The sequence below is a fragment of the Catharus ustulatus genome, chromosome 15 (genome assembly GCF_009819885.2).
Source record: "Catharus ustulatus isolate bCatUst1 chromosome 15, bCatUst1.pri.v2, whole genome shotgun sequence".
In the NCBI taxonomy this organism is placed as follows: domain Eukaryota; kingdom Metazoa; phylum Chordata; class Aves; order Passeriformes; family Turdidae; genus Catharus; species Catharus ustulatus.
The window spans coordinates 307,576-332,144 of record NC_046235.1 but is presented as its reverse complement, the minus strand read 5'-3'; the positions used below and the strand labels follow the sequence as shown (position 1 = coordinate 332,144).

Sequence of the window (24,569 nt, the reverse complement as noted above, 5' to 3'; positions counted from 1 at the left end):
CTGAGGGAAATGCCATCCCTGCCTAGGAGAGCAGCTGTGAACACAGGGGAGGGAACAGGGGAGGGAGATCTGCGGGGTTGGAGCTGCCCCTGCCCACTGCAGGGGATCTCTGACCTTCAGGAGGGGTCATTCACTGACCTCAGAAGGGATCACTCACTCACTGACCTCAGCAGGGTTCACTCACTGACCTCAGCAGGGATCACTTTGTTCTCAGCAGGGATCACTCACTGACCTCAGCAGGGATCACTCTGTTCTCAGCAGGGATCACTCACTGACCTCAACAGGGATCACTCTGTTCTAAGCAGGGATCACTCTGTTCTCAGCAAGGATCACCGAGTGACCTCAGCAGGGATCACTCTGATGTCAGCAGGGATCACCCATTCACCCACAGGTGCCCCCAGCCCTCCCCACAGATCTCTGCTCACTCCCTCTTTCTGTGGCACTCACCTCTGAGATGCCCCCCACTCCTAAGGATCTCACCACAATTCAGACCTTGCACACAGCTCCCCCAGGGCTCTGCTGCCCTGTTCTCACTCCTGGATCTGTGCTGGGCTCAGATTCCCTTTGAGCTGCACACTTAAATCCCAGTATGAGTCAGAAAATGCTTTCTCGTCCTTAAGTGCAAGAGCTACCAATACCTTGGGGCTGGGAATTTTATCAAGTGCATACACACCAGAAAAGCTGCAGCTGAAAGCAGGAGGTTCCCTCACAAAGGTTTTTGGGGATTTTAAAGGCATGAATTAGGAATGAAGCAGGTTGGAAACAACTCGTGTGGTTTACTCAGCAAGGTTTAGAAACTTGATGCCAACAACTGAGCTGAATGGTTGCCCAATAATATGGTTATGTTTTTCCTAAGTGCAGAAAGGATGGTGAAAGCTGATGGAAATAAATTAAAATAAAAAATAAAAAGGAAAATATGACTGCAGTGGGATCAGGTACCATAAGACAAATAGGGCTGAGTCATCATCATGACTACATTGTTGTTTTTTTTAATATCATCTAAAGATTTGCTTTTTATCTTTCATACATTTTCAAAGCTTATTTTTATTTTGCTTCATCTTTTAACAAATTTACTTTAAAACACAGCTGAAAAATGTTGGTCACTTACAACAGTACATTTGCAAAACAAATAAAAATTATTTTGCAAAAACTGAAAGTTACTTGTGTATAATTTTTTTGTTAAAATATAGGCATTGCACAGGTACTGTTTCCATGTCTGACAAATCACATGCAACATCACATTTGAAATTTTTTATAAAGGCAGCTGTATAACACACAAATTCCAGACCCAAAAATCAGCCTGAATGCAGTAAAAGCAACTTCGATGCACCAATTGTCTTCCTTTAAATGGAACAAGCCATTAATGGCTCTTCCAGTTTACACAAACTACAAATGAGTTTTCTCTAGAAAAACTTGGTAATGCTCCTTTCTAAATACTGAGAAAGCAAAATCAGCTGCTCTGTCAGTTGGGGTATAACACGAACTGGTGGTGTCAGAGACCTGTTGCAGTTGCAGGCGTGAGTGGGAGTAGTAAAATTGAGCAACTTATTAGAAACACTTTTAACAGTGCTCTAGGGCAGAGCTGTTATGGCCCTGTCATGTTTCAGAAGTGCTGGAATATAATTTGAATCCATAAAATCAACCCACACCCATCAGTCAGCAGCCTGGATCAAACACTCACGGGTGTTGGTGTCTCTGCTGGAGCACATCTGGAGCAGCCAGAGCAGCCCTGGGGCAAAGGTGACACGAGCTGCCCTGGACCAGGGATGAACCCTGTCCAGGGAACCAGAGCTCCCGAGGCTGCAGCACCTCCCAGCCCTGCTGTTCATCCCCAAACCCAGCCCTGCTGAGCATCCCCAAACCCAGCCCTGCTGTGAATTCCCCAAACCCAGCCCTGCTGAGCATCCCCAAACCCAGCCCTGCTGAGCATCCCCAAACCCAGTCCTGCTGTTCATCCCCAAACCCAGCCTTGCTGTTCATCCCCAAACCCAGCCCTGCTGAGCATCCCCAAACCCAGCCCTGCTGTTCATCCCCAAACCCAGCCCTGCTGAGCATCCCCAAACCGAGCCCTGCTGTTCATCCCCAAACCCAGCCCTGCTGAGCATCCCCAAACCCAACCCTGCCCAGCAATAACAACTCACAGCACTTCTACACCACAAGCCACCCAAGGATTGCACTGCAGAGGAGCCATCAATAAATTCCTACTAATGGACAGATCATTCTACAGATCTAATCTACTCTGAAGACAAGAATTCTGTTTGGAGATGATCCATCAACACTTAAATGCTGTGATCTAAAAAATAACAGAAAAATCTCCAGATCATCATCAGAGCTGAAAACAGCAATGGATTCATTTGTAAAACAAACAAACACAAACATTTGCTGATTAAAGAGTACAATTAAATGAGACACTAACTCTGGAGATTTATTTATTTATTTATTTATTTATTTATTTATTTATTTATTTATTTATGGCCATGCAGCCCCAGCTGTGCTGTGGCTGGACCCTGTTCTGGGTTGAGCTGAATCCCAGCCACAGCCCTGGCAACCAACAGCAGTACTGTGTGGGCAGACAGACAGGCAGACGGATGGACAGGTGGACGAACAGTTGGACAGACAGACAGATGGACAGGCTGCTGCTGCCTGAGGCAGCCCCACACTGCTGCACCCTGCAGCCGCCTGCCCCAGGCTCTACAGCTCAGCCATGCGGGGAAGAGGCTGACACAAGAAATGTATTTTAGACCTTGCTTCTCTCTCCTTTATGGATTCCTCCCATTTTGGATCAAACAAAGGTGTTGAACGTGCTATGGAGAGCTGCCTAGTGACACACTGGGGTTTAAATTCAGATCCTCTCACCCAAGGTGCTCTCAGAGGGCACAGGTGCCCACTCTAGCTCACACCTCTGGAAGTTCATTGGTGGAAGCCCCATTTTGCTGAGGAAGATTTCCAGTGCAGCTCCCTCCCAGGAGAGGGTGGTCACTTCTCCATATGCAGCAAGTGCCAGGTAAGGTACAGAACTGAGCTGTACTGATTCTCCAAAGTCATTCCTCAGCCCTCTGCGCACCCCCATGGCCCTGCAGGGAGCGGGTGCCAGGCTGCACAGCTCCCTTGGAGCTCCATGGGATAAAACCAATCGCCTTTCCAGATTTCATAGCATGGAGATTCACTTGACAGCCAAACCTCCAAGCAAAATGCAAGGCAGCAGCAAAGGCTGCTGATACATCCAGGGTGAGTCGCTACCTTAATTCAGAAACCTGAAGCACTGAGTCCATATTCATTGACCAGGGAAGACTGGAAACTGCAGTTAAATTTTATAGAAGTCAGGGTCAACAGAAAGGCTTTGGCAATTTATTGCTTCTTTTATAAATCCAATAAGGTGGAATAAATTTATTTTAAGCAGAGTATTATTTTTAAGTGTTTCTAACCACAAGCTTCATGGAACCTGGGTAAGGCATGAATTTAACCTGAGCAGTCAGTTCTAGCTCAAAGGAATTCAAGCTACAAAAAAATGATACTGAGGTTTGAGTCCCTGGAAGTGGGCAAGACCTGCTACTCCACACAGTTTGCTGCTTCATGAGAAATGCATTCTCTTCTGGTGATTAGGAAACTTCAGTCTGCACAGCAGTTTGGCTCTTTCAAGTTTATACCGAATCCTGAACAGTTAAAACACACACCTCAAAAATTTGGTTCTTCAAAATCAGAATAATTTTGAAGAAGCCATCTTACTGCTGTCCATAGTTTCATTTGGTTAAGAAATATGATATGAATTTGCACAAATATGTAGCACTGTTAGCTGGTGAAAGGATTGTCCTGCTTGTCCCAGTACTCCAGATGTGGAGCAGCCCAACCCAGCCCCAGTTCAGCCCAGGGAGCAGGGATGAGCCCTGTCGCTGCAGGGTTCCTGTCCCTCAGGTCACTGCTGTGGGAGCTCAGGGGCTGTGTCTGCACACAGAGTTTTCTACAGGCACCTTCATGCACTCCCCCACAGGATCCAGGTGTGACCGAGCTGACTGCAGCTCTGACTAAATGATTTATTCTTCCAACCCGTTTCCTTATTGAAACCTCTCTGTTTTACAGAGAGCAGAAATCATTAAAGCAAGGATCAGCTGGGGGGAGCACAGGGAAGGGCTGCTGTGGGTCCCTCCACCTGCAGCAAACTCCAAGTGAAAAGGTGAACATTTCCCTGGACTCACAACTGAATTTCCATGGATGTTGCTGGCTCCAGACCGAGGACCTTAGACTGCATTCTGGTGTTAGTATGGAAAAAACAGATTAAACATCAATATCTGGCCCAGCCTGAAAGTGGAATAAAATATAAGGAGAAGCAGCACTGTTGGGGACAGCCAGGTTTGCCTGTCCTGGGGGATTTGCCAGGCCACACCTGCACATTCAGCACTGACCTGCAAACTCCAGAGCCCGTACGTTCCAAATACAAAAGACAAATAAACTTTCCCAAGCTGCAATCGTCATTGACAGCTTGACATATCAATATTTCAGGAAGAATAAATGACTTTCATATCCAGGGGGTTGGTTTTCTTGGTTTGTTTGTGTGATTTTTTATTTTTTAAATTGTTCATTACTGGATACTTTGCTACTTGTTCCATTACTGATTCTTTGGGAAGATGCTACACTTAACACCTAAAGCTGCTTAAAATGTTTGGAAATATTTTAATGAAGTCTTTTGAGAGATCACCTAATACAACTTTAAAACAAATTTTACTATTATTATAAATATTTTCTCTTCATCCCTTGCCAGAGGAAAACTATAAATCTTGTCTCAGCTGAATGAACACCATTTATCATATTCATTTTCTTGTCAATACAATTATGAAAAGCCTTTGGCCTTTTTCCAAGGAGCCTGATTTGCTGGAGAAACTCAATTAGTATAAGCGAGGCTGCTGCAGTTTGGCAGCCCAGTCCAGCCCTGGGTACCTGCAGCACAGTCCTGAACCAGAGCCTGACACCTCCATCCTGCAGCAAAACACAGCACAGCTCTGCTTCCCTCTCTCCTCCCCGCCACGAGCGCTCCAAACAATTATTTCTGCTCATTTTTGCCATCTACTGGACAAAGCTGAAATCCTAAACCCTGTGAGCAGGTGAGAGATTACCTAGTGTAATTTTTTTTCTTACAGACAGACTCAAAGTATTTCCTACAATTACTTGAAAAGTTTATCAGGACATTCTTCTAACAATGATTTACAAATGACTTTTTCTGCCAGTATTCAATACAGAATAAACATTATCTTATGATGTATCAAAAGCTTAGTCTTTTATTTCTTGCCTTTTTGTATTGTTTATTTATTGAACAGATGGATGTAAACTGACATTATTTTTTATAATATTTTTATAATATTTTATAATATTTTATAATATTTTCCATTTTCAATATTGAAATAGTGGGGCTCAAACATAACAGAATAAAACCTTTGTAAAACTGTTTTTCTTCGCTATTAGACCCATTTTCTGATGATATATTTAAAACTAAGAAAGAAACATGCTAATCAAAGGGTATTTTACAATACAATACAATGATACAATAAAATTGGCACCTGACCTTCCCTTCTTTTCCCATTTACCTTTCTGTTTTACTACAGTAAATACGAGCTGTGATCACAATGTTGGGATCATAGCTGCTGCAGCTGGACTTGAGCACATGAAATCCACTGAACAGAAGCAGAACTTCTCTGCAGCTGGAGGGGAGGCAGGAAAACATCCTGAACCTGTGCAAGGGAAAAGAAACTGAGCCTTGAATCCCACACAAAGCTCCATTTCTTTGGATTGTTACCGAGAATATGGAATACTGAAATCCCGAAGCTGGATGCTGTTTTTACTTATTTGAAATGAACTTGATCCATGAAGTGGAAGGAATAAATTAATTTTAAAAAATCAAGAAAGGGTCCTGGGACTGTATATCCTGGGTCCTCCCATAAAAGCCTTCTCCATGGGGATCCCTTTCTTTGCAGAGGGGCAGAGGCAGGATCCTGTCCTCCCCCACAGTTTTCAGCTCTGCACAGAGCAGCACAGCCCTGCTCCACAGGGAACACAGAGTCCAAGTAGCCTGGGACAGGGCAGCCCTGATCTGCTCCCACACATCCTCCTGCTTTGTGGAGTTTCAGGGTAACACAAGCACTGATTTAACTAATTTGACTAATGAAATTAAACGTGCCTAGTGCCCACTAGAAAATGAGATGTTAATTCACAGTCTGGCTTCAGCAGTTCAGTGCTTTGTTGTTGGTTTTGTTTTGTGTTTTTTCCCCTCCAGTCCTCCAAAACTTAAAATAAGGGATACCTTCCACAGATTTTAGGAGAAGTAAAGATTACACTGCTTTCTGGTTTGGATTTACTTTCTTACTACTGAGCCTGCCCAGACAAAATCCCTGCAGGCTGCAAGGGTCTCAAAGAGGGATTTTGTGGGTGCCCCCCCAGGATCCCACTCCCTGCACCCAGGGATGGCCCCCACCCCATCAGGGGCTGCTGCACAGCCTGGCAGTCCTGAAAGGATCATTTCCTACCTGAGATCTGGTATTGATGCATTTCCCTTTTCTCACCAAGAAAATTGTTAGTGAAGAGTAGAGATTCACAATTTACTAAAAGTTTTTTAAAAGCTTGTTTTTTTGTAGATCATGTAAATGTTATTTTTTTTCTGTCCATTTAACAAACACATAATAAAGTGTCATAGTTCTGTGAGATCTAAATTATAAACTAAGTATTTTCGTAATCCCTCACTACATATTTCAGCAGTTTATTTCCAGCATGACTATGTGCCTGAGAAAGAGCTACAGCTGTATTTACAAAAATACAAAATATTACTCTGTAGGGTTAAGAAAATACCCGGGGCATTATTGTATGTGCTAGTTTAAAAATGTACACAATATATTTAAAACAAGCAGAGTTCATTATCATGACTTATTGAAGAAAACTACAATGTAAAGATTTTGATTTTGTTTGCAGAAGTCCCTTTTCTTCTGGATCAAGACAACTGCAGGTGTTGTGATATTAATAGACTTGACATAAATAGAAAATAACTGACTAAATTAAAGACATGATTCATACCAGAGCAGGAAATCTCCCCAGATAGTTCTTGTATGGTGTTTTTAAAGCACTTCTGATGTTAAAGCAAATGTAGGTACATTGTGCTTGGAATTAAAGACACAGGTTTGGGGTTTGTTCCTTTTTTAGGACAACATTAGGGATGTACAAAGGGAAGGAGCCCCTTGGATGTTTTTAGATGAGCAGTGAGACACAAGAGAGAAGTGCCCTCTGTTTGCTGTGCCTGCTGCTGGGAGGGAATTCAGTGATGGCAGAGCAGGGCTGGGTGTCCTGTCCCCTCTGTGCCTGTCCTGTCCCCTCAGTGCCACCCTGGGGCAGGGCTGACTGTCCTGTCCCCTCTGTTCCTGTCCTGTCCCTCTGTTCCAGTCCTGTCCCCCTATGCCTGTCCTGTCCCCCTGTGCCTGTCCTGTCCCCCTGTTCTAGTCCTGTCCCCCTATTCTAGTCCTGTCCCCCTGTTCCAGTCCTGTCCCCCTGTTCTAGTCCTGTCCCCTCTGTTCCAGTCCTGTCCTGTCCCCTCTGTTCCAGTCCTGTCCCCTCTGTCCCTGTCCTGTCCCCCAGTTCCTGTCCTGTCCCCCTGTTCAAGTCCTGTCCCCTCCGTTCCTATCCTGTCCCTCTGTTCCAGTCCTGTCCCCCTGTTCTAGTCCTGTCCCCCAGTTCCTGTCCTGTCCCCCGGTTCCAGTCCTGTCCCCCTGTCCCTGTCCTGTCCCCCTGTTCCTGTCCTGTCCCCCTGTGCCACCCCTCTGGGGAGGGCTCTGTGCCCAGCCCAGCCCCGCTGCCTGCAGGATGAGATTCCCTAATTGATTTTCGCTTTAGCACCGAGCAGATGGAGCAATAATCAGCCAATAATGGGCACATTTCTGATTTTGATACATTGGTTTGAATGTCTGGCTCAAAGCTCCTTTATTTTTCAGAAAAAACACAAAGATCCTCAGATAATAAAAGATTTCCACAAGTTTTCTAGTGCTGACCTTAGGAAAATGCTTAGGATTATTTGATATGCTCGCATAATGAATAATGCAAATTAAAACGTTATATATGAATACTATGTGTTAATGTTTCAAAGTGCTTCCTGTATTAATACATTTAAAGTGATAATAACAATAAAATGTTAATTTAAGCTTGTAATATTTTGAATGGTGTAAGACTAACTGATACTCATAATGAGCTCCAATTAAGGCTGCACTGAGACTCCCATTGTACTATTATTTTAACATATCTTTTGTTGTTTTGTTGGTTTTTAAAAGTAAATTTTCAAATAAATTTTCTTTAAAAAATATTTTAAAATTACTTTTCAGTTGAGAAGAAACGATGCAAACCTCTGCCTGTGTTAACATCAGTTCTGAGATACATTTTCCCCTCTGATGGCTGAAGTGTGGTTGCAGAATCCTCCCTGCCCCCATGCACACCATACTGTGCACAGACAATTAGCCCCTGCTAAGAGGATGCTTTCTGGATAATTAATAGACATCAATAAGAAACACCAGTGAATGAAAAATATTTTAACAACATAAACAAACTTTTTGATTTACTCACATATATGAGTATTTTCTAAGTTGCAGGTGGGATTTGTACTTCTTTTCTTTTTACGAAAAAAAAAAGAGTCACAGTTCTGCAGAGACTGGGAAAAAACAATCATAGAACCATGGTGAAAAACCCAGTCAGGAGTTCCCTCTTTAAAGGCAAGGTTTTCAGTAATGTGTCATAATGACTTGGTGCTAGCACTGCAATATTTATAGGGTTGATAAATACAAAAGGTAAGAGTCACATATTCATTTCACTTGATCACATAAAGAACAAATTAAGGCTGATGCTGGTAAACTGCTCCCTGCGAGCTTGGACAGGGCTGATTCCTGCCTTTCTCTCAGATCCATCAGCCTGGCTGGCCTGGGTGGCACAGCCTGGATTTATCCCAGACAAAGAGAGGTCTTTACCAAAGACTATTGAGGTTGCTGGGAGTATTTTAATATTTGCATTTCCTTTCTGCATTGAAACGGCCTGAACTTGCAAAGATGCTCAGAGGTCTCCACTCTCATTAACTTTAATGGGACTCTGAAATCACTGGAGAGGAAGTGTTCAATACTGAGGAGATGCAATATAAAATTGTAACTTTATACTCCTCTGTATTTTCATACTCGGTGTGCTGCTTTGTCCGCACAGAAAATCACTGCTCAGCAGCCAAGGTGGCCAAAATACCAACAATTACAAGAGCCTGGCAGCAATACTTCACTCTTCTCTCTGAACGCAGCCAGGGATGCAGCACAGACGCAAGGAGTGGAAATGTTCCACCCGGATTTTGGTTCCCTTGCCCAGAGTGGAAATGTTCCACCCGGATTTTGGTTCCCTTGCCCATAGCAGGCACAAAACAGGAGATGTCAACAGGAGATGTCAAGGCTGCACAAAGCAGGTCTGGGGCAAGGGAGGAGAGCCAGGGCCCTGGCAGAAACTCAGCTGTGTTTGGGGACAGAGAGCTCCCTCTGTGCCTTTGTGGGACAGGGGCTGGAAGGGACAGCCCAAGCACCTCCAACAGGCTCTTTCTGTCTCTACAGAAATGCTTCGAGAAAACACTCTTCTGCAAATCTATTTCAGAAACAGTTTGGTTGGGAGACTTTAAAAGCTATTAATAAAAGTAGATGTCCTGAGGAATACCTGAGGAACACCTGAGGAACACCTGAGGAATACTTGAGGAGCGCCTGAGGAACACCTGAGGCTGCTGCTCCTGTCCCATCCCCAGCCCTTCCTGGGACAGCAAGTGGCAGCAGCAGTGCCCAGGGAGTGAAAGGAGTGAAGAACAGCAAGCACAGCAAACACACAAACACAGCAAACACAAACACAGCAAACACAGCAAACACACAGCAAACATACAGCAAACACACAGCAAACACACAAACACACAAACACAGCAAACACAGCAAACACAAACGCAGCAAACACACAAACACAGCAAACGCAAACACAGAGCAAACACACAAACACACAAACACAGCAAACACAGCAAACACAAACACAGCAAACACACAAACACAGCAAACGCAAACACACAGCAAACACACAAACACACAAACACACAAATACACAGCAAACACACAAACACAGCAAACACACAGCAAACACACAAACACACAAACACACAAATACACAGCAAACACACAAACACAACAAACACAAACACAAACACACAAACACAGCAAACACACAAACACAGCAACAAGAAACACAGTAAACACAGCACCAGGAGCTTGTCAGCATTCCCTGAATGGCAGTGACAGGTTTCCTTAAGTTTTAATTATAACAAAGCCATTTAAAAAATAAATTCAGGTATTTAGTTTCAAAGTCCTGAAGCACATTTTTCAATGGATTTTTCTCAAGGGGAGGGAGCTGGAGATGTAACTATTGCCAGAAAAGCCCCTCTGACCTGCCAGCGTGTGCCAAGTGTGTGAGTGAGGGCTTCCAAGGCAGAACAGCCTGCTCAGCCCCAGCACCCCAAACAGGGCTGGGGATGCAGAGTCTGACAGACCCTTAACTGCAGTGGCACTACTGGGTGCAGCTATAATATTACCCTCATAATTCTGCTATATAATAACAACAAAGGAAAAAAAAGGTGAAGGGTCATTGTGCTTTGTCTTTAGAATTAAGATGGCTGTCTTCATCCTTACAGCATACTCTTAATTCTGGAGACACATCTTAATAACCTCTAAATAGTTCCAACAAAAGAGCCGTGTCAGAGGAATGAGCAGGCCCCAAGGTGTTTCAACTGGAGTGTTTTCATCTGCCTTTATTGCTCTATCCCTCTCCAGAATTAAGGCAATAACCTGTGATAAATTATTCAGGAACTGCTACAGGGATCAAAGCAAAATCATTCTGTTAAAGTGCTGTTTGCAACATTTGGCACTTAGTGTGAAAACTTTTAATGTGTGCAAGCTGAAAATCAACGATTTTAAATAATTGAACAGCATGGAGTTTCTACAAACCAGCTAAAGATAGCATGTTGCTATTTAACTGCTTTTCCTCAGATCCCTTTGCCGTGTGTTTCTAGCAGATCTGATGATGTCACAACTATAAACTATAAAGTGCTACTGAGATTCCAGCTGCCCAGGCAAGGGATTACTTACCCACACTGCCAGGAGAAATCTTGGCATTCTTGGGACAAAATTAGGCACTGTTTTAATGCTGGAAATTTTTCCTATTAATATAAAAACATGAAGAAGAAAGTAGTAAAAAAAAAAAAGCCTCAAACCGCACCCCCCCCAAAAAAAAACCCCAAAAAAACCCCCAATAAAACAACCAAAAAACAAAAAAAGGAAAAAGGAAAAAAAGAAAGCAACACACATAATGACTTCAGCCATCTTCAATTACATTTGATATCCCTGAAAAAGAAATCTGGCCATATGCTTAGTATGCAGATATAATGGTTACAAATATATTTTGAAAAGAAAGGTCTCTCTTGTTGCAACTGTTTTTCAGTGGTGCATTTCAGAAATATTAAAAACCTAAAAGAACCCCTAGCCAGTTAGAAAGTCCTAGTAAAACCCACAAATTAAATGAATTTGGCAGTCCTGGACCATTTTCATAGTGATATTTTAACAGTGTCATCTCCCTGTGGATGGCAATACTGAGCATTTTATTGAAGAACTGAACTGGTTTTGTTTTCAGTACTTGCAAAATGAAGTACCTGAAAGCACTTTTGCATGTATTATTTATCCATTATGATAGAAAAATAGCTTTAACCTAATAAATTGTGTTTAAGATAATTTAGAGCAAAAGTTTTGTTTATGATAAAGCATTTAGTTCTTTATCAGTAGCTTAAAGCACCAAGTTTTCTTTATACAAATTAGACAGATGGTGCTTACAGTAGAATTTACTAAAGGTCTGTCACAACAAATGCAGCCAAGCTGCATATTTAATCACTGCAGAACCTTGTCTACCTGCAGCTGCCAACTGCTAATCCAATTTCCCTGATAAATGTGGCAAGAGACACGATCAGCAATAAAGAGCATCTAACTCCATTTTCCTGCAGGGCGTCTTTTGATGAACATTTAGGACGGAAGCAGGAGTGCACTGCGTGCCCTGCCTGGTGGCAGCTGCATGCATTCTGAAGACACAGTTCTCAGGTTACTCACTTAATTCTGCCACTATCATTATGTTGCTATTGATCTCAGTAGCTCTTGTCTACACAGCATTACTCTAGATGAAGCTGAATCAGGCAGTTATCATGCATCAAACTTGCTCAAAAGCCTGGAGATTTCCCCTTAATTACTTGTGATTTTATTTGCAAATACCGTTAAAGTGTAATCAAGCAGTCACTTTCCAGGGTCGTTAAGAACTTGCTAGTTTAGGAATATATCACTGGGACTCCATTAAAATTTCTCTGCTAAGACAGTTCTAAGCAATCCAGACAGGACTGTGGCAAAATTATTTTAATAAATGGAATCCTCCCACAAGAGGAATCCAGTTTCCTACAGAAATGGCTATGCCACCACACGACCTCCTTGTTTTAATTTTTAGGATTTATAACTTGGATACAGGAGAGGTGAATCCAAGACAGGTGAACTGAGCCTATTTTATACCTTAAAAGTGATTACAATTAAATACATAAAGCAACAACAAAGGAGGAAACCAGAATTAAATAATTGTCGAAATAACCCTTAGTACAATTTAAAAAAAATATTGTCTTAATTCAGGCAATGACTGTGAACTGCACATCTTTGGGTTATGTCAACCACATTCTGCAGCCAATTATTTACCAAATACTTCAGCACATCTGTTTATTTCCTTGTGAAAAAGCAGATAAATATGATGAAGCAGCATTTAAGTTGCCACCATATTTTAAAATAGCAAATTAAAAATTGCTGTTAGGATTTCTCCAATTGACCCTGCTCTGCTGAAGTGAGCACTCCAGTCTGCAGCTAACGACGGCTTCAGTGATAGCAGGAGGAGATCTCTTTAATGCCAGAGTGCTCTCATATATTATCATTCCTGATGATGCACCTTCTATCCACTGAGTCTTTTTCTTCCCTAAAATATACTGTTGTTTTGACACAAACAGCTTGCTACACTTAAGGATTTTACTAATAAAACATAATGTTGTGTTAGATATTATGACTGTTGCCACAGCTGAACTGCCTTGTCAAATCAATCCTAATATGGCTCCCACAGGCACATAAAAACCTTATTTAGCTATCAGTTATCTTAATCACTTTGTTCAGTTTAAGGGTGCAATACTTCAAGACCCGTTCCAATTTATACATATATGCCTAGCCATTTAATAAAGTCTTGATTTATATAATAAATTCTTGTTTGGAAAAAAATACTTTGAAGCAGCAGTGTTTTATCAAGCGTGTTACATGTCTCCTCATATCCCAAATAAATATGTTAATGTACACAAACAGGATACTTGCATGGAAAAGGAGAATATGGAACAGATGAGCTCTCACTGAAGAAAAAGCTGTCTCTGATTACAAATAAGCCTTAAATGGGGTCCCTGGATCTGCAAAACACTGGAGAAATCCCAATGCTTTTGAAAAGCTTTGTAAAAGTTTCTCCAGGATAGCATTCTTTGTACCTCTGCTGTGTGCATTCCCAATTCAGCAGGTGTTTTAGGAATGTAACCCAGGTACATCACACAGTGCCCCCTCTGCTGTGTGCATTCCCAATCCAGCAGCTGTTTCAGGAATGTGTGTAATCCCAGGTACATCACACAGTGCCCAGGGACTCTGAGAGCACAGCTCCAAGCTTGCTGCTGAGCTCCTGCCCCAGCACCAGCCCTTCCCACGCATCCCTCCTTCCCCAGAATGGAAACAAACCTTTGTTTGTCTTTGTTCAGAACCACTGCTGAGTGTCTGAGTCACACTTTGAATCAAACTGGGAGTGGGAGCAGGAAATTCCCAAACTCATCCTCATCTCCTCCAGGAAAAGGAACCAGAACAAACCAGCCAAGCCTTGTCCTTGCACGTGTTCAGCAGGGTCGGGCTCGGGGCTCTCACGGAGAAATCTCACATCATGGGAGTTTCATGGGCCCTGCAGGAACAAAAACCTGAGCCAGGACACATTTCTACTGAGCTAGAGAGACACAGATCATTGATTCCAAATGACTTGTGTCTAGGACTGGCTCATGTCCACATTTCACACCTTTCTCCTTTTGGTATTTCCTCTGTTCACCTGCAGCATTTGTGCGCTGCCCTACAAGAATATTCACATAAGAAAACCAAGATTTAACAGTTAGAAAACAGTAAATTTAAAACTACAATAATAAAATAGGTGCTTTCACATGTGTAGTTTATTATATTTAAGCTGCAATCTTTTATGTTCATCTACTGTTTTTTCTGCCTCTACCTATTTGAGATGAAGAATGAAGCTGCCCTGGAAGTGAACCTGGGCTGAGTTGGGATTATTTGGGTGACACTGCTTCACTTGTTCCAGAAGATGTGAGTTTAGGGGACACAAGGTGCTGTGAGGAGAGAAAGGGAGCGACAGCTGACAGGGATCCTGGAAGTCTGGATTGATTTTGTGAACAAGGAGCTGTGGACAGCTCTGGAGGAAAGGCAATCTGCACAAGGACCAGCCCTCTCCTCCTCATCCTTAGGTGGTAATGAGGGGACCTGGCTTCTCCCATGCTCATTCCCCTTGAAACTAATTCAGAGGAGGAATTTAATTTATGTTCTTCAAAGGGCTCTTGGCTATAGGGCTTCTCTCCCTCCTGTCTCCATGGGCAAACTCGGGGAAACCAAGTGACAAGAGGAGTTAGGAGGAGTCTTGTGTGCTGAAGTGGCTGTGCAGAGTCAGTGTGAGCTTTACAGCTCAGTTTGCATCTGTAACACAGGCCCAGTTCCAGCCCTTACCTTTAGGGACATTGCAAGACCACATCACTCACCCCAGTGCAACAGTAAGAATGGCAGAAAAATGCCAACAAGAGAAAGTGCCAGGAAGAGCAGTCACCAGGGACTGACAAAGCTCAGACAACACCTTGGGAAAAAGAATCGTTGTAGGCAGCTTTTCTTGAAGCCAGGATGACACAAATATCCTCTGAGAGAAATGATTGTGATCCTGCAGTTAAAACTGCTCTGTAGCACTGTCAATATTCACAGTTGCAGTGGCAATCCAAGCCCTGCCGTTCCCTCAGTCCCAAATACCCAGCGTGGGAACCTGCACTGCTCTGCTCCAACACAGACCTTCCAGATTGATTTAAAAGCAGAGGAAACACATTCAGTAACTTACTGCTGAAGTTACAGAGCCTCCAAAGCACAGCGTGTGCCCAAGGAGTTCCTCAACCTGCTGAAGGTGTGCCCAGGTCCGTGAGCTGCAGCCTCACCTGCAGCAGACCCCAGAGGGAGAGGGGCTCTGTGCTGGGCTCAGAGCAAAGGCTCTGCTGGGCTTTGGGTAAGCCCAGGCTGAATTTCAGCTAGAAATACATGCAACAGAGACATTCCTTAGAACATTTAAACCATAATCTGTTATTAATTAAAGCAATTACTTTTCATGTCATGTATTCTAGTCACAAAAAGAGACGCGTGAACCAAATGACTTCTATCTCACTTGTTTCAGTTACAAAAGACAAAAATGCATCTCATCCACTCTGAGCCATGCCCAACACTCCACCAAAGCTGAGACAGAGCCCTGGAGGCTGATCACTTGGACTGCAGGGAGGTGTTTGGCACTGACCCGAGCTCACAGACCCAGCACCCTCCCTGCTGCCTCTGGGCTTTGCTGCTCTACCATCCCTGCCCGGCACTGACCACAGAGTGACTTCTAGGAGAATAAAAAATTTTCCTTTTCATTTTTTTTCAAACTGAGAACACTGCAAGAAGAGGATTTACAGCTGCCTGCTATTGGAGAATCTCCTAATTTAGTTTTAGGAGTTATTTCCCTGTCAATCTGCACCATCCAACATGGGATTTCCTGGTTTAATTCTGCAAAGCTCCACAGTTTCTTCCTCCAGTTACAGGGCAGAGCCTTTCGTAACATGAGGCCAACAAAGACAGGGACTGAGAATGTTTGAGAGACTAAAATAATTTCACCCAAGTTACCATACAAAATAACAATAAAACTGCAGCTATTTTGCTCCAAAACCACAGAGTGGGAAAGTTAATTATCAGAAAGAGCCAACATGTGTGAGGGAGCACTCAGCTCCACAAACATAAAGGAATGACTAACATATTCCATTATGCAAATGAATTCAAAGATATTTCACAACTGATCAGCTAGGAGGGACATAATGATTTATAATTCAAATAACTGAGCTTTGAAATCAAATTGGACTAATATATTTCAAAGTATGCAAACCTGGAATAATTGTGAAAATAATGGAAATCCTGATACCAACACCAATCGTTTGTTGCCTTTGTTGATACCTTCTTATGGTTTTTCTTCTTCTTTTTTCCTGTTAAGTAGTGCAGTTGCTGAAATTACAGTTTTCTTTTAATTCTACACTATCCTTTAGAAAAAGATTATATTATAGACTAAAAAACAGAAAAATACCAATTTCTGAGACTGTGTAAAAGCTGATTGGTGTAGAGGAAAGCACTGAAATGAAATAAATTATTATTTTAACCTTTCAGGTGAGCCACAATTTAATCTATTTCAAATACTGAAAATTGATCCACTGGATCTAGCATCTTAACAATATAGTATTTCTTTCAAAGCAATATATACCTAAAGCATTTTAAAACCCCCTAATATAATGTGAAAAGGCCAAAGTTTGCAAAGCCAGGAAGTAGTTATAAACTACTTCATATGTTTGAAATAAAATGTACTTCAGTATTATTATTTAAAAAAAAAAAACTATTGGTAGAGTTTTTAATAGGAAAAAAATACATATCTTTAAAAGCCAAAATGACCAGTGAAATTAGGTTGTACATCATTTCCTGGGAAAAAGGAAAAACAGCCTCGACAGGTGTAATTTATCATTTTTCTGATTTAATACCAAAGAAATATATTAAAATAATAAAAAGAATCCTGAAATCCTCAAAATTTGTAGTGATAAATAGCCCTCCCTGTCTTTATTGCATTATGCCGACTAACAGAAATATTGCATGGTGGATTTCGCCAGACAAGGACGATTATTTTCCAATAAAAAGTTGCATATTAAATTCCAGCACAAAAGTGGGTGTCTAATACTTTTGAAATCTTTTATGGTTTGCCAGGGAACACAATTTTAAACTTAACTAACACAAGCTGGGTGAGGTGGAGCAGCTCTGAGGCTGCCTGGGCACAGCCCCAGCCTGGGAGCAGCAGAGCCCAGGGCTGCTCCTGGAGTCGTTCCAGTGGGACAGTTTGGGGTTTGTGCTTTCAGTCGAGCACTCCTTCTGCTGCTCTTCCACCACTTACACTGCTGGTGAAGAACTGGTTTGTTTAAAAGCAGAGAGCAGTGCTGCTGGACATGCTGAGCACTCAGCGGGGGCTGAAACCACTCTGGTGACATTCAGCAAGTTTCTGCAAGGAAAAACCCCACAGCTCCATCCCAGTGCTGATCAAACCCCACAGCTCCATCCCAGTGCTGATCAAACCCCACAGCTCCATCCCAGTGCTGATCTTCCAGAGAACTTGGGGTGTGAAATAGCTGCTTTTCCATCCTTTCTAGGTCCTGATATTGTTACATCTATTTCACAAGCAGAAACTCATTTATTGCAAATATAATGTGAGTAATGTGAAAGCTATCCAGACTTTTCATCCTTGGAAAGGATTATTTGTGCCAGGTGTATCCTGGCCCTACTTTTGGGGAGCTGTGAGAATCCTCTCCTTTCCAGCCTGCAGAAGACAACCGGAAATGCTGGATGCTGGCTGGCTTTAGCAGCAGTGTGAGGTGATTCTGTCAGCACACTCAGGAACAACCAGGCAAGCACTCCCAGCCCTGAGCTGCATTTCGTGGGGATTCTGAAAGTGCTCTGGCTCCTACAGAAGCAATAAGTACCCAGTGGCAAGGAGGAGACAGCTCATTAGTTCCTTCATAAATCTTGTTAATGAAATAAATGTCTCTCATTCTGGTTTTGTTGAATTCCTTAGCAATGTTTCAAGTCCTTTCCAGTCTGATTTCTGTGATGCCATGAGAAAATAAACACATGCATATTTAAAATATCAAGTTAGCTGCTTAATGGTATTTCGAGTCAGCATATAGAAGTACACCTTGTATGGTTTTCATTAAACAAAATTCACTTATGGAATGTGAAAACCTGCACTCATCTTTCAACCCAAGGAAATATATTAAAATTATTCTTACAGTATTACTGTTGTATGGAGAAATAAAATTATACCAATTGTCATATTCCAGGTGCCTTCCCCTCTGTTTGTGTAACAACCCCCTCTAGAAAATTACTGAAAAGTTGCTTTTGTGAGCCCTGGTGGTTTATTATCTGTCATATGCCTTTAAATATTGTGTTATATCAAATGCTGCTACCAGGGGTTGTTTTTTTCTATCTTCTTGCTTGACTGACTGAACATTCCAAGAACAAACATTCTTCTGCAACTTATGGTAAGTGAATATTAATTAGAAAGGGATACAAAAGGTTCCAACAGAGAGCAAGTTAGCATCCATGTCTGGGTAAGAATTTCACAAAAATATCTGAACTCAAACAAAACAAACATAAAAAACCACCTCAAACAAAAAGGGCCCGTGATTTCCTGGCTTGGGAGACCTGGCACCTATTCTTGACCATGGCATCAGATCCACAGAACGACAGAATCATCTGAGTCAGAAGGGACCACGAGGTTCACTGAGTGCAGCACCCAGCCCTGCCCAGAACAGCCCCAAAGCCACATCCTGGGACTGAGCATTGTCTAAACTGGCCCTGAGCCCTGCCAAGGCGGTGCTGCCCCCCTGCCCTGGCAGCCAGGAGTGCCCCAGTGTGCCAGTGAGCCAGCCCAGCTGTGCCCAGCTGTGCCCCAAAGTGTCAGTGAGCCAGTCCAGCTGTGCCCAGCTGTGCCCCAGTGCCAGTGAGCCAGTCCAGTTGTGCCCAGCTGTGCCCCAAAATATCAGTGACTCAGTCCAGCTATGCCCAACTGTGCCCCAAAGTGTCAGTGAGCCAGTCCAGCTGTGCCCAGCTGTGTCCCAGTGCCAGTGACTCAGTCCAGCTGTGTCCAGCTGTGCCCCAGTGTCAGTGAGTCAATCCAGCTGTGCTCAGCTGTGCCCCAAAATATCAGTGAGTCAGGCCAGCTGTGCTCAGCTGTGCCCCAGCATGTCAGTGACTCAGTCCAGCTGTGCCCAGCTGTGCCCAGCTCAGTTCCCTGGCTGTGCAATGTGCATAGATTCTCACAGATTCTCACACATCCTCACACATTCTCAGATTCTCACACATTCTCCGAGTCTCACTTTCAGCTGTCACATCCACTGCTGACAGGCCGTGATGCAGGAATTACCATCAGCACCAGCTCTGTGTACTGTGATGCAGAAGGATTTCAGTTTGGGGAACTGGAAACTGAAGTGAACCTGGAGAAGAGATGTTAAATGTCTTAAAATCAGCACTGATTATTGATTTCACATATTCACAGGCTAGGAGATGCATACAACACATAAACTATTTTTTTCCAGGAAGTTAAAAACTCACGAACACAGTTTGAAGCATCTCAAGGTTTAGTATTATTTGTTCAGGAAAAGGCACATAACAATGCAATTACCAAAGCAATTCCTCAATTTAAATTTGCAGACAGACATTGATTTACTTTATAAAATCTCTGAGAAGAGCTCCATGGGTTCAGATTGCCTTAAAGAAATAGCCCATCCTAACAAGTCCATAATTCACAGTTTATCCCTACTGTGGGGAGTTCTGGAGATGTTTATAGTTGCACTAAATCCTTCGCCATACAAAGCAATAGAAAAGAATTTGAACTACCCAGATTTGACACCAATATCAAAATCATAAAAAGGCTACTTTGCAAAAGAGCAAAATCTTTATCCTTCAGTTAGGAGACATTTAAAGAAAAACAAGAAACCACGGTGACAGCTTGAAGAGAAAATTAAAACTGTGTAAGGAAATCTCTTCATCCAGCATCCCCAGTACTTTGTCTGCATCTGTTCTTTGGTCCAGGGCTGTATTTGGATGCTGAAAGATGGAGCAATAATATAAAAGCTGGAAAGTACTGGTGGGTGAACAGAGGCAATCACAGCAATTCCCATTTCTGTTTCTGCCTTGCCAGTATCAGGCAAGATGAAACACACATAAAAGATTGTATTTTAAGAAACATTCACAAAACTTTGTAAGTATCTGAGAAAACTTCTAAAGATCTAGACAGGAATCTCCTAATACAAAAAATAGCTTTTCAGTACGTAAAGAAGAGAAGCAAGGAATGAAAGAGCAGAAAAATTTACAGATCTCAGAGAAATCATGGCAAGACAGCACTTGAATCCAATGCCCAGGGTCCTTGCATCTTTGTCACTCGGTGATAAAGTGATTTAAAAGTCCAACTAAATGTAACAGAGTCAAAGGAAACAACCATGAAGTTTCAGAGCAGTCATCCTCCTTCCAGGAGGCCCTGAACCCCTTTTCTGGAAGGTGCTGGAGGGTTCACCATCCCAGTGAGGAATTCCAGGAGCTCGGGAATCCCAGGAAATCAGGATTTCCAGGAGCTCAGGAATTCCAGGAGCTCAGGAATTCCAGGAACTCAGGAATTCCAGGAAATCAGGTTTTCCAGGAGCTCAGGAATCCCAGGAGCTCAGGAATCCCAGGAAATCAGGAATTCCTGCACACACAAGGGCTCCCCAAGCACAGGGGAGCTGGGAATTTGCCAAGGAAGCAATTACAAGAGATCAGCTGCTAGCAGCCAGAAGAGGCGATGACCGCCATAAAACACCAAATTTGGGTGAGGTTCTTGTTTTGGGGTTTTGTTTACTTGTTAAATAATTTAAATAAATAAAATAAATAAATAAATAAAAATTAAAGGAGAGAGTGAAACCCTTTCAAGCTTATCTAAGAATTACATGAACTGGGAATGTAAATTTACCAACAGTTTTGGTTGCAAGTTAAGGATATTACAAATGCAGTTGCACTGCAGAAATCACAAAGATGGGGAAAAAATCCTACATTTTAAACAAAACTTTCAAAGTTGCTTAAGGATATTGCTATCCAATACCCAACGCAGTGCAAGAAAAATGGGCCTCCAAAACCCCTGAAAAGACTTTGAAAATCTGTTCCTTATGTGGTGCTGAAGTTTCAGTACAAACACAGAAAGCAATTTGTTGGCAAGAAAGCTCTGTACAGTCAGGTTTTAATTATTTCTGACAGATTATCATCACTTACCCTGGAAGCTCTGGTGGCTCAGACAGCAAGGGGATATATTCTTTTCATTAGAGCTGGACAAAGGTGAATAGCTAAAAACTGCACATTCTATCATGAGCAGAAGTACTGAGGTTTTGTTTGCTGTGATTCAAGGAGCCATTTCAGTGTGAGTGATCCAGGAATATTCAGAGATCCACACTGAAAAGTTGTACCATGGACAATCCCTCTATTGACACAAATGTGCATTCACCACAGTGGTGTCCAACAGCAATGTTTGGGCATGCACCTCTTATTCATGTTTCACTTCTTTTATCATGACCACAAATGCTTAATACTTGGGAAAATATTTTGTAAATCCACCGCATGAGAAATTATTTACACGTGATTTTGATAATAATTAAAAAATTTTAAAAAGAGGCTCACAAAGGGTAAGGGAAGAAAAGGAAAGATGATTGCAGCCCAAATAAAGATAAGACACTTCCAGCCTAAGGCCCAGGACAGGCTCAGGGAGCAGATGGGACTAAAACTGCTCCAGTCTCAGTCTCACCAAGGCAGGGGCTCCCACAAAGGAAAAGCTGGATCTATGGGGTGAGACAGAGGAGCAGATGAGTGGCTTTGTAAAATGCTGTGGTTCAAACACTCACCCCATGCACAGAGGGGCAGGGGAACAGGCTTACAGTCAGGGGTCCTGCTGCTGCTGCAAACGTGCTGAAATGTTCCAGTGGCAGAGCACTGCCAGACTGGATGGCCCCATCACACCCTGGGTTTGGATTATATAGATCAACAGCTATGATTTCACAGCCAGAATTTCCCCCTGCCATGCACCACTGGGAGGAAGACCCTTTGTTTCAATTGCCACAAACACAGCTGTGTTTATCCAGGATTCTTACAGCCACTCAGTGAGGTGTCCATGCCAGGCTGAACCACCCATTCTGTTAAATATGATCTTCAGTCTAATCAATTAACAAGTCACAGCTTTATGAAAACACAATAACCCATGAGGAAAGAGAAAATAAAACTACAGTGAGTAATCTAAAGAGCAGCACTGATTTTTGCTTTTTTATGTACCTTGTTTCCTTTTAAAATCTTCCACGAAACACTAAAACCCGTTAACACTAAACTCTTTAACATAAAAATACTAAATTCTTTTTACTTAATTTACAGTAGCTGTACAAACACAACCCTATCCAATCAAACCCAACAGGACTGCTCATACAACTTGTTAAATGATGGAATTCCTTCAGCTGGCAAGCATAACAGAGAATTCCTCTCAGTGAGCAGCAAGAGAAGCAAACTGATGCATGTGGTATCCAAAGAAGAGTCCTCTGCCTCCTTTTCCCACCTGTCAAGGCTCACTGCAGTTTGAAAGAGCCAAGAACAGCCCAGCCACCACACCATGGCACAGGCGCCTCCAGAAGCTGCACAGGAACCCCAGCAGCATTTTTCAATCCATCACCCCCCATTTACCCGACTTCAAAGGCTGCTCCAGACACACACCAGGGTGGGATGAGCACTGCTGTTATCCTAAGGGAAGATACAAGACCCTGGTTTGAGGGAGCAAAGCATCTATGCCTGGTGTTGCACAGACATTTGAGTTGTATATGGCCTTGTTTGAATTGTCACTGTTCCTCAAGGTTGGTGCCATGGCAGCAAAAGACAAGCCCTGCTCGGGACAGTCCCAGCCTGGTGGCACCAGCAGAGAGCTCTGCCCGGCTGCCAAGGCCACTGGAGCGTCCAGAGGTGCTGCAAGTCACATTCAGAGCACAGCAAGCAAATGACAGCATCTCCCTCCCTGCAGGTGAAGAGGGCAGACTCTGCTTTCTCTTTCTCCAGGCACACACAGACCTTGATGTCTCCTGGGGACTCCCAGATTTTTTAGTGTGTATTCACATATTTTCAGAGGGATCACTTTGTTTTGCTTCAACAGCAAAATGGATTTTAGATGAAACTCTTTTTGTGTCAGGAGAAACTAGTGAATAACATGAAGGCCGTATGTAATAAATACCAAAATCCTGGTAATTTTGCTGGCAGCCAAGGAAAGCTGCTGCAGCAGAGGCATGAGAAGCAGCATGTTCTCCAGAGTGTCTAGGAATATTCTTATGAGAGAGTTTAAATGCAGCAGTTCTCTGCCAAAATCCCACCCCGTGTCATTCTGCCAATGCCAGAGGTGTGAGGACAGCTGATGATGGTGCCTCATCTCCTTTAGTATGGGGCCTGAGAATCCTCCTCTGTCAATCTGTATTTTTAAGATAGCAAACTTTGTCAGACCTTGAACAAAAATCAATCCAAGGAAACTTCCCAAAACACAGGAAGATTTCTTTACTTTGGTCAGTTCCCCACTCTGAATTGCCATGAGGCTTTACAGGCAGCTCCAGCTCGGGGTGAGGGTGCAGAAGGGGGATGGGGGCTGCCTGTGCCTGTCTGGCACTGAGCAGGAGGCTGGCACATCCCCACTCCACCCCATCAGCCATCTCAGAGGGGACACAGGCACTGTGGGGGAATGCTGAGCTGCAGCTGCTCACTCAGAGGCTTGCAGGACCTTCAGAAAATAATGTACGGTCCTTCAGAAAATGGTTATCCCTTATTTCAAACAGTTCAAATTCACAGAAAACGTTTCTCTGGCAAAGAGCAAACTTATCAGCATGTTAAAGACAAAACAAACAACATACACAACAGAAGCCAAGCACAAACTTACATTTTTGTCATTAATTCTTCCAGAACATGATTGTCACCTGTTATCCCCCAGATTCCAGACATCCAGGCATACACCTGGAAATAAACATTTCATCTGTAACATACTACAGATATAAACCTTTCAGCACTTTCAGTTATTCTGAAACCTTCACCAGTCTGATTTTGCAGGAGGAAAGCAGAGGCTTGAGTGCCTGTCCATCCAAGGCACAACCTTCCAAGTTGAAGCACTCGACTGAGAGGGCTGGTCCTGCCATGGGCTCCTGCCATGTGGGGAATCATGCACTTGCTTGCCCTTACAAACATTTCTTCCCACAAAGGAGAGCAAATTTTCACATTAACCTCACTTTGTTGTTCTCAGAACAATACAGTCTCTATTCAAAAACCTGGTTTATTACAGGAAATTGCAAAGGGGTAAAACATCTTTTTCTTGGTCTGTCCTCAGTGGGTTGTGATTCAATGTTCTCCTTGAGCTTACAAGTTCTTGCACTGCTGGTGATAAAATCTGGTGAATGTGGTGCTCTTCAGACATTGTTTTGTTTTCTTGTACGGAGAACAAAGGCTGAGGCAGCCCAGCAGCTTGGAGCCGTGTAGGTGTCCCTTTCTTTCCCTTCGTTTCCAGGCCAG

The 24,569-nt window shown here is 43.0% G+C and overlaps 1 protein-coding gene across 11 annotated transcripts in view; it reads right to left on the bottom strand.

Moving 5' to 3' along the window:
* RANBP17 (RAN binding protein 17) overlaps positions 1 to 24,569 on the bottom strand; it is a 99,386-nt gene that overhangs the window by 29,587 nt on the left and 45,230 nt on the right. For 5 of the 11 annotated variants that reach the window (XR_006163052.1, XR_006163059.1, XR_006163054.1 and 2 more), the window contains 3 exons: positions 19,349 to 24,020; positions 13,851 to 14,064; positions 11,160 to 11,230 (listed from right to left, as the gene is read on the bottom strand). The gene's annotated coding sequence lies outside the window, so the exon portion shown is untranslated. Of the gene's footprint in view, positions 1 to 2,146; positions 2,294 to 5,576; positions 5,740 to 11,159; positions 11,231 to 13,850; positions 14,065 to 19,348; positions 24,021 to 24,569 lie in introns of those variants that run through there. The other 6 variants (XR_006163055.1, XR_006163060.1, XR_006163057.1 and 3 more) reach the window with 5 other exon arrangements.